The 10,972-nt window shown below is 49.6% G+C and overlaps 1 pseudogene across 1 annotated transcript; it reads left to right on the plus strand.

Moving 5' to 3' along the window:
- Positions 1–716: 716 nt before the first annotated feature.
- On the plus strand, positions 717–10,277 carry LOC307196971 (cytochrome c oxidase assembly factor 8-like; annotated as a pseudogene). Its single transcript has 4 exons — positions 717–806; positions 8,601–8,672; positions 9,607–9,962; positions 10,172–10,277. The product of its transcript is annotated as a cytochrome c oxidase assembly factor 8-like (transcript).
- The last annotated feature ends 695 nt before the right edge of the window (positions 10,278–10,972 follow it).

Genomic DNA, 10,972 nt, shown 5'->3' on the forward strand with positions numbered 1-10,972 from the left:
GAGTGCTGCTGTTACAGGAATATTGTAAAAGAGAAAAATGTTGAAGAAAACCTTCTTCTTTTTTTTTTTTTTTTTTTTGCCGCACCACACGTCTTGTGGGATCTTAGTTCTCTGACCAGGAATCGAACCTGTGTCCCCCGCAGTGGAAGCACAGAGTCCTAACAACTGGACCGCCAGGGAATTCCCAAAGAACACCTCCTTAAAGCCAAACCTTATGACAGATATCTGTCTCTTGAGAGATTAGGAGGCCCGATACAGATTAGAACTGGAGTAGAAGAATTACCCAGTTAGAAGAATGTCGAGGGAAAAGCAGAATGAGACAGAATGAACTAGAAGGGACTTCCCTGGTGACACAGTGGTTAAGAATCCGCCTGCTAATGCAGGGGACACAGGTTTGAGCCCTGGTCCGGGAAGATCCCACATGCCGCGGAGCAGCTAAGCCCGTGCGCCACAACTACTGAGCCTGCACTCTAGAGCCCATGAGCCACAACTACTGAGCCCACGTGCCACAACTACTGAAGCCCACGTGCCTAGAGCCCGTGCTCTGCAACAAGAGAAGCCACCACAATGAGAAGGTCCCACACCACAACGAAGAGTAGCCCCCGCTCGCCGCAACTAGAGAAAGCCCGTGCACAGCAATGAAGACCCAACACAGCCAAAAATAAATAAAAATTAAAAAAAAAAAAAAAAAAGAACGAACCAGAAGAGTAGAGATCATGAGCCAGTCTTCCAAGGGGCTATCCAGGCTGTTCAAAACCAAGAACAGCAAGGAGATGCTGGGCTTTTTGCTCATAGCCTGTGAGGAGGTACGAGAACCTCTCCACCAAAAGCTGGATGGTCGAGCCCCACTGAAGGCTCAGGCACACCCTTGGCCTCTGGTCTCCCCACTGGAGGTGAAGAGGGCTGGCTCGTATCATCTTCGGAGTCTCCCTGCGGCCTCTTCCTCCCATAATGTGCCCCCCACCCTCCCAGGCCTCCAGGGTCTGTTTGCCTGAAGCTGAGTCCCTGGGAGATGGTGGGTATCCCTTCTTCCCTCCAGTGACGCCAGGCTCCTTCACCAGCGCTCAGCAGCCCCTCCCTGGTTGTAATGTCAGGCCGGTGGCACCGTCTGCACGGCCAGCCTTTCCTCCCTCCCCGCCCCCACCCCCACCCCCACCCCCGGCCCTCTCCTAGTCACTGCTTCTTGTCTGGGGACTTCAGCTTTTGGATCAATGCTCTGCTGAGGTGCCTGACCCAGACCCAAGCTCAAGAAAAGATCAGGACTATTTTCTTGTTTGGGTTCATCCTCAAGGGCATTCTCTGAAGTGTCCTCTGATGAGGAATCTGCCAGAATCCTGCATTGACAACTTTTCACCGTTAACGTGCTGTAAACGTGGATAAAACATGTCACAGATGCTCAGCCTTAGAAAAGATATCATACGCTATCTCATGCCTCTATCTCTCTCTCTCTCTGTCTCCTTCTTCCTCTCCTTCCCCACCTTCTCTCTCTCCTTCCAGAACCTACTTTCCTGGGGTGGTGGGAGAAACTGTGGGCTCAAGGGAAATGTTCATGTACTCACCATTCACCCCACACCTTACTCACAAAGCCAGGTTTCTGACTGAGTAACAGAGTTACTAACCATGCTGCTCACTGGAGCACAGCACAGGGAGGGAGCCGGCTCACGTACTACTGTGGGTGTCCAGAGACATCAAAACAGAGCTCAGGAAATCTGCCTAGGCCGGAATCTGAGACAGGTGGTGGATTTTGCCTTGTATAACTGGATGAAATAGGTGAGGGTGAGTGTAAAAAGAGAGAAAGAGAAGAGAGCTCAGGACACAAGAACAGAAACTGGTGAGAGGAGACAGGGCAGGAGAAACTGGAGACCCAGGAAAAGCAGGAACGTGTGTGGTGTCAGGGGATTTAAGGAAAGAGTGGGGGGTTTTCTCTTGTTAGGAAAAAAGAGGTCCAAAGAATCAAATCTGCTGAGAAAAGGCACACTGGCTCTACAGACAGGCCTTTGGTACCACACTGAGAGCAGTCTTGGCCCAGTGGTAGATGGACAAGCCAGAGAGCAGTGAGATCAGGCGTGAACACGAGGGGGGAAAGTGGTGGAGAGGGCAAGTATAGAAAACACCTTCCAGACGGTGTGAGAAACAGAGTGGCAGGGCATGTGAAGACAGGAGGGAGGCTTTTATTTTTTTGAATGAATGAGACTTGATTGTGTTAAATGCAGGTGGAAGGCAGACTAGCCCAGGGAGAAGGGATAAAGACCTGGGAGAGAGGAGACATTTAACGAGATCAGTGCGTTGTGAAATTGGGGGTGCTGGTGTAGGAGGTGGACAAGAGGAGATCACAGACACAACTTCCACTGTGATCCAGAGAAGGATCAAAGGGTGCAAACAAATAAAGGAAAGTTTGGTGACCAGGAAGGGGAAGAGGCTGCTTCTGATGGTTTCTATTTTTCTTTTCTTTTTCTAAATAGGAGGGCCCTCATCTTTGGGACACAGGCTAGTTCAAGTCAGAGGAGGCATCATAGGGTGACAGGCTTAGAGTCCCTGGGCAACTGTCTTCCAGGGCAGGTAGTCATCCCTGGGCACGCATCTGATATGGCCTATGAAATAGCTACTTGTTTGCCTCAGAAGAGACTGGCTTCAAACCCAGACTGATGAAATGATGCTCTCAGGCTACCAGCTCATGGTGGCCGAAATGTGAGGCTCTGTGGAGACACATGGCCATGGCCATGGGTGTGGTTGTGCAGCTACCCACCAACCATCAGACTCCTGGGACTCTCCTGACAATACCTGTCTTAGTCCATCTGGACTGCTATAATGCAGTGCCAGAGACTGGATAGCTTATAAACGACAGACATTTATTTCTCAAGGTTCTGAAGGCTGGACGTCCAAATCAGGGTGCCAGCATGGTCAGGTGAGGGCCCTTTTCTGGTTTTCTCATTGTACCCTTGCATAGTAGAAGGGGCTGGGGAGCTCTCTGAGATCTCTTTTATAAGGGCACTAATCTCGTTCATGAGGGCTCCACCCTCATGACATTAGGGGCCACTTCCCAAAGACCCCATCTACTAATACCATCACATTGAGGATTAGGCTTCAACATAGGAATTTTGGGGGACACACATTAAGACTATAGCAAAACTCTAAATCCCCCTTCACACAGTGTTGGTACCTCCCTAGTAGTGGTCACCACAGTCCCCCCGGGTCATAACCGTATGTGGCTATATTCGATATCCTTTCCTGTAGTTTCCGGAAGAGTCGGAATCCTAAGTTATTGATCCTTGCTTCCCTATTCAAAGTTGCTCTCTGCATGAAATTGATCTGTTCCTGGCTAAATTCCACAGTCCTGATGCCGACATTTTGGCTCAGCCACCACTCAGAGATGGTCCCCAGAAAGCCCCTCTTCTGGCACTGGCCTGCTTCATATAAGAGAGTTTTAACAAGATGATGCCCAGAGACTTACAAGCCCCCTGCCCCACTCCCAGCAGCCAGATCAGAAAGAATTCCAGATCTTCGACCCTTCCTAGCACAGCTGCCTCCCGACCAAAAGAGAATTGCTGGGAGTTTGTAAAGTCCCAGGCTCACAGCTTTCATTGTCCAGCACATGATTCCTTCTCCTTCCCCCTTATTAATCTGACACCGGCAAGTACTACAAAGACATGGGCTGAATTCCAGCCATGTCATCACTGGGGAAACAATAAAATGCCTGACTGACTATAAAGGGTCTAACTGTCACAGAGATAAAGACCAGTCTCCGATCTTCTCCAGCAAGGCGGGGCTCGACGTACAGCCTGGGAAAGCTTGGTTTTCTCGTGGCAGAAACTGTGAAAACATTTCCTGCTTTGAAGCCCTCACTGGCTCTTCTGTAGGACAAAATGAGCAAGAGACACAAGGCAGCAGACTGTGCTGCCAGCTGGAGGACCCCAAACTGGGCTGAAAGAGCCCCACACCCACATATACCCGTGTGGACCACACCCTGTGGGCCCATGTGTTCTGATTTAGCGAATATCTGGAGGCGGGAAAGTCCAGCTGATTTGTAATCAAAAGTACCATCCCTGGGCTTCCCTGGTGGTGCAGTGGTTGAGAATCTGCCTGCTAATGCAGGGGACATGGGTTCGAGCCCGGGCCTGGGAGGATCCCACATGCCGCGAAGCAACTAAGCCCGTGAGCCACAACTACTGAGCCTGCGCGTCTGAAGCCTGTGCTCCGCAACAAGAGAGGCTGCGATAGTGAGAGACCTGCGCACCGCGATGAAGAGTGGCTCCCGCTTGCCACAACTAGAGAAAGCCCTCACACAGAAACGAAGATGCAACACAGCAAAAATAAATTAATTAATAAACTCCTACCCCCAACATCAAAAAAAAAAAAAAAGTACCATCCCTTACCGCAAGGGCTCTTTCACATTTTTAGCTCACTTGATCCTCAAGACTAGCCCGTGAGGGCCTAAGACAGGTACTCTTATTCCCATTTTAGAGACGCGAAAACTGACACCCAGGTTGTGAAGGGTTCTTGGCTCTTAAGTGGCAGAATCACTCAGGCCTTCTGACTCCTAATTCACGTTCTTTTCCTGTGAAAGCGCACTACCTCCCCTTTTTAGAGAGTGGTTATTGCACTGAAAGTTACAAACAGACTCTGAAGATCCTGTAATTTCTTCATCCTCTCAAGCCCAATTGGCAACAAAGCATCAGGGATGGTCTCCTCAATTTGAGATGTGATAACCACTCCTTACAGCGAGCTCTGACCGAGTCACAGCATACACTCTCACCGCCTGATCAGAACCAGAGGGTGAAGAAAGCTCTCGCAGAATCTCTGCTCTATCCACCAACTGAGACTCCAAACCAGGCCTTCGTGGGGTAGCGTCTTCATGGCATCAAGGGCAGACAGAGGTTCCTTCAGTGCTTTCTCTGTAGAACAGCGAGATTGCCTTTCCTCCCGATGGGCTGGGTCTGATCTGGCCCTGGATTACCTTGAGAGGTTGGTTACAGCACAGGACAGAATTAGAGGCTGTCCAGGCCAGAGCAGATCCAGTGAGCAGATCCCAGAGAGAACGGTCCCAGGAGTTCTGAGACCACCTCATGGGCCTTTGGGTTACTTTCAGGGCAGGTCTGAACAGATCTGGTCCAAATTTCCACTTCCCATTGGAGCCCATGTATATGACTTCACATGAACTTGGATCACCAAGAACGTGCTTTGATTGTTAGGCTATCTCACGGCTGTGGTCATCCTGACTCCTCAATTGTGTGGGAAGTGAGGGTAGGGACGTGGGCAAGTGTTTCCCAGAGCCGTAACCTCCCATTTCTCAGTCCCTCACCCTCCACAGAAGCCCTTCTTCCCTCTCAGGTACGTAACATCCTTCCAGGCTCTTCCTATCAAAACCTAATCTCAAGAAAGGATCTAAAAATTAAGCAGAATCCAAGCCGACTGGAGCTGGAATGACGCCTTGACTTTCCAGATGAGGAGAGTGAGGTTACGGCAGGTACAACTTACCTGCCGTACAGGTAAGGTACAACTCACACCCTCAGAGATCAAGAGAATTCCAGGATCAGGGAGGAGGGAACATCATCTGTGAGTGGTCAGAGCCTTTCACCTACAGCCCCTGTTTACAAAATCATCACTGATGACTCTGCTTCCTTTGAAGACTGTGTGACCTAGTAGGGATAAGACTTAGCACACCCTTGGCACCCACAGACAACAGTTCCAGGAACGCAGGTGAGCCACTCTGGGCCCACGTACCTCATATGGACATGCTTGAACTTGCACTTAGACATTTATTCCCAAGGCATTGGCTCCGGTTGACAAGCAGGGAAACCTCAAAGCCCTCAGCTCTTCACCATTTTTCTTGATCACACGAGAGTCACCAGATGCTCTGTGGCTCCAACACCAGGACAATCACAGTTCACTCCACTTGGTTCTCCCCAGGTAGGCAGTGGCTGGAAGCAGGAGCCCTCATCTGTCATCTCATTCACACAAGCTGGTTCAAGGCACATTTGTTGAGCACCTACTTTGTGCCAGGCACTGGGATAGGTTCTGGGAACCCCTAGCTACATGGGCTCAGTTCTTGTGCTCCTCACAGTCAAGAGGAGGACACAGGGCTTTGCTGGTGGAGCAGTGGTTAAGAATCCGCCTGCCAGTGCAGGGAACACAGGTTCCAGCCCCGGTCCAGGAAGATCCCACATGCTATGGAGCAACTAAGCCCATGAGCCACAACTACTGCGCCTGTGCTCTAGAGCCCGCGGGCCACAACTACTGAGCCTGTATGCCACAACTACTGAAGCCCGCATGCCTAGAGCCTGTGCTCCGCAACAGAAGCCACTGCAGTGAGAAGCCTGCGCACCGCAACAAAGAGTAGCCCCCGCTCGCTGCAACTAGCGAAAGGCCGCACGCAGCAACAAAGACCCAATGCAGCCAAAAATAAATAAAATAAATTTATTAAAAAAGAAAAAAAAGAGGAAGACACGTAAGAAACTGACAACCCAGTTCACCACCTGTGTGCTTTGCCAGAGCTCTTCGCAGGGCTGGGGCTCTGAGAGAGGAGCAGCCCCTAACCCAGACTGGGATGCGTGGGATGCTGGGGTGGTCACAGAGGCAGGCATCCACCCGCACAGAAAATTTCAGTGGAACTGGGAAAGTGAAACGATAGAGATACATACAAAATCTGTCTTAAAAAGAAGTCTTCCCTACCCCTGCTCCCCTTTCGCTTCATTTTATCATCTCCCACCCTTCAAAGCAAAGCTTTTTGAAAGTATCTTCCACTTATTCCCCGCTCCACTGAAACCGCTCTTAAATCACCAGTAACCTCATGATTGATAATCCAACACGCCCATCTTCATCTCATAAACCCCTGTGGTACCTGGTCTCTCGGCCCCTGCCTCCTCCTTTCTCAGTCTCCCTGATCCCACCCTCCTGATGCCTCCCTAGTCTCCCCTTCCAGGTCATCCCCCACAGTCTGCCCTCCGCACTGTGGCCCTCTCTTTCTAAAACTCTGACCACACTACCCCCTTATTCAAATCCTTCACTTGTTGCACAGTGCCCTCAAGTCAACCTCCAAACTCTTTGACTTGGAAGGTAAAACCTTCTAGGACCCAGCCACCTGCCTCTCCGGTTCGCCTCTGCCGCCTGTGACCCCAGAAAAGCCCGAAACTCTGTCCCACCAGGTGACTTTGTACATGCTTTTTCCTCTGTCTGTAACCCCCATGTGGCAGACCCTACTCATCCTTAATCTTGTTCAAATGTCACCTCTTCCAGGAAGCCCTCCATTGCTCCTCCTTTCACTCCTTCCCAGGCACATTTCTGTAACCCCCTTCAATCTTCCCAGAGCATCCTCTATTCACCACTGGCATGTAACTGATCACTTGGCTATGTACCCCTGCCCCCCTAACTAAGTTGTACAGGCCTCGTTGCAGATGGTGCCTTACTGATCTTTGCACGGCGCTTGGCAAAAAAGCTTTCTTTAACGAACATTGATTGATTGTTTGGTTGATTCATTAATTAAGTATAAAACAGGGTCCCCTGTGAAGAAACCACAGTCCAGATGGGAAGGAAAGCCAATCATGGGTGAGCTGATGGAAGATACTCATGCCAAGAGTAAGCATATTTTCCTGACCACAGAGGACTGGGGAAAGCTGGAGGAGGAAGATACTGAGAGAGCTTGAAGGACTGGAGCAGCAGGTTTCCTGGTTGGGAAGCAGGTTAATCAATGCACAAGCCCGGGCTGTGGCTTCACCTACACCTGGTTCATTTCCAGCAGCAGCAACATTGCGGCGAGGATTTGGTGCCAACGGGCACCCAGGGTCCCTTCCACGTAATTAACATATCTCTGGGGGAGGCCTGAATCCCACAGTCTGGAATGTAGACAAAGAGGATCTGTTCCAGTTATGCTAATTGCTGCCTCTCTCCCACAGAGGATAGGGCGGTGAGAGATTCCAGGAGGCAGCTGGGCAGAGCGGGAATTCCTCAGCTCCTGCAGCCTGGCCCGAACCCAGGGAGGGGCCCCGCCAGCCCTCACCGGGGAAAGCTGGAGGCAGAGCCGCATTCATCTGTCCCACAGGCTGTCTCTGAGAGGTGTGATTTGAAGACCAGGCAGCTTCCTAGCCAGGCACCCTAAACCTTAAAACTGCACTTTAGAAACATTGCTTTCCCCTGAAAGCCATTTTTTAATGCAAATGACCCAGGAAGAAGTAGCACATTAAGTTCCTAACACCTTCCGTATAAGTGGGTGGCTGTGCAGCTTTCCCAAGCGGTCTGGGGACCTGGGAAGGCAGGTACCTGAGCTGTAGAAGGGACACAGTGAAGACAGGAGGCCCTGGGTCACAGATTCACTTCTGCCACAAATGTACCCCCCCACCCCGACCGTTGTTGCCCCACGGCCCGGTTCTGTGCTGGCCTTTCCTTCTGCCACCATCCTGGGCTGAAGACCTCGTTAGTCCTCAGGGGTGCCCACCACCCCACTCTAACACCTCCTTCTCTACGGCTTCCTTTGCTCAGAATCAGTGGCCCCCTGAGGCCACTGGCACCTCTGAGTTTACAGCCCTCAGCTCCCTTATTGGGATGCTGGTCCAGGCTTTTGTGCGAGGCATTTCTGGGGGGTAAGAGCACTTGCTGTGCATCTGCAGTGGTCCTCTGACCCCAGCCAGCAGCAGAATTACTACGAGGGCTTGTTGAAACAGATCAGCTACAGAGCTTCTGTACGTCTGAAGTAGAGCCTGAGAATCTGCATCTCTAATGAGTTCCCAGGTGGTGCTAATGCCGGCCCAGAGAACCCACTCCGAGAACCACAGCTTTATAACCTTGCGACTCAAACTGTGGTCTGCAGACCAGTATCCCTGGCATCATCTGAGAGCTGGTTAGAAATGCTGAACCAGAAGCTGCATTTTAACAAGGTCCTGAGTGACTTGTATGCACATTAAATTTTGAGATCCCTTCCGCAAAGCAGTGCTCTCAACGTGTGGTGCAGACCACCTGCATCAGCATCACCGGGGAGCTTGTTAATCAAAGGCTCGCCTACGTTCATAGCAGCGCTATTTACAATAGCCAAGACATGGATACAGCCTAAATGTCCATTGACAGACGAATGGATAAAGAAGATGGAATACTACTCAGCCATAAAAAAGAATGAAATAATGCCATTTGCAGCAACATGGATGGACCTGGAGATGATCATACTAAGTGAAGTCAGAAGAGAAAGACAAATACCATATGATATCATTTATATGTGGAATCTAAAATATGACACAAATGAACTTTTCTATGAAACAGAAACAGACTCACAGACATAGAGAACAGACTTGCAGTTACCAAGGGGAAGAAGAGGTGGAGGACGGATGGATGGGGAGTCTGGGATTAGCAGATGCAAACTATTATATGGAGAATGGATAAACAAGGTCCTACTGTATAGCACAGGGAACTCTATTCAATATCCTGTGATAAACCATAGTGGAAAAGAATATAAAAAAGAATGTAGAGCACTGGAGCCTACCTGGGCTCTTTGGTGGGGCTAATGGCGGACTCTGGGAGGGCTCACGCCAAGGAGTGCTTCCCAGAACTGCTGCTGCCAGTGTCCTTGTCCCCACGGTGAGCCACAGCCACACCCCGACTCCGCAGGAGACCCTCCAATACTAGGAGGTCTCAAGATTCTGCCCTCCAGGAAAATCTTGCCATGATTGGATAGGACCCCCAGATAAATATTCAAATCTTCGACCTGTTCACTTCTACATCCCTGAAAATGAATCACCATTGGAATAAAAGTTAAGAGAATTAAGACAAGAAGCACAAGAATGGAACCAACAGTTCTGGGAGAACCAGAATTTGACTTTTCTTAAGGAAAAAGAAAAATTTATTGACTCAAGACTGAAAGCCAAAGGCCTGGAACTGAGAGCTGAGTCAGGTCAAAAAGCAACACTGAATGCAGAAGAAATGGCTGACTTTTACAAGGAATTTTTAAGTAAAAATTTTCAGAAGCACATGTATTACAACAGGTAGAAGTCGCTATCAACTTAGTTTTTGCACTTTTAAATAAAATCGACAGATTAAAGTTACTTGCATGGCAGCCCTAAAGCAGCTTGCACCCCTAGTGCATAGACAGTGGGTTCTACACAGGGGAAACTAATATTATAGAATAAAAGAGACTTCATGCCGTGTGTAGACATTGCTTGGATCCTAATACGGACAGACCACCTATAGAAAGGGACTGGTACAAGCGTAGTTTTGCCATCCCCTTCTTCATGGGAAAAGTGGCCCTGGAGAGGATTTGGAACAAGCTTAGACTGAAACGAAAGAAGACCAGCAATTAGGAGCCCACCCTGACCCACCCGCCAGCGTCTTAAGTTTCCACGAGAAGCAGCTGCTTACAGGAGCTCGTTTTACGAGGGCTCTAAGAGCTGTGTGTGCAGGGCAGGCTGGGAGGACGCGGGTCCTGGTGCGCTGTGGCCCACGTGGCTCCATCCTGACTGTGGATTCCAAGCTGGCTCTTGGTCATGGAAGTGATGTTAAATAAAACCCAAGCACTGTGAAAAAAAAAAAAAAAAAAGAATGTATATATATGTATAACTGAATAACTTTGCTGTACAGCAGAAATTAACACATTATAAATGAACTATACTTCAATAAAATAAAATTTTTTAAAGAGTTCCCAGTGCCCCCTTCCTCCTCCAGGCCTCTGGTGATCACTGTGACCCTCATGTTTAGGAACTTGTGCCTGACAGTCTCCACTTCGGCTACCTGTTAGAATTCCCTGAGGAGATTGTCCAGGCCGCCCCTCTAGAACAATCAAATCAGATTTGGGGAGTGGAGACCCAGACATGGGCATTTTTAACAGTCCCCAGGTCATGGCAATGTGCATTTAAAGCTGAGACCTTCAGTTTAACACCATCCTCTTCTCACTAGCAAATGTTGGAGCATGTACCCCAGGTTACCTTACACCGAGGTTCTCAAACTTGGCTACAAATCAGAATCCCCAGAAAGTTTTTAACTTTTTATTTTTGAGATG

Source organism: Stenella coeruleoalba, assembly GCF_951394435.1.
Source record: "Stenella coeruleoalba genome assembly, chromosome: 14".
Lineage (NCBI taxonomy): Eukaryota > Metazoa > Chordata > Mammalia > Artiodactyla > Delphinidae > Stenella > Stenella coeruleoalba.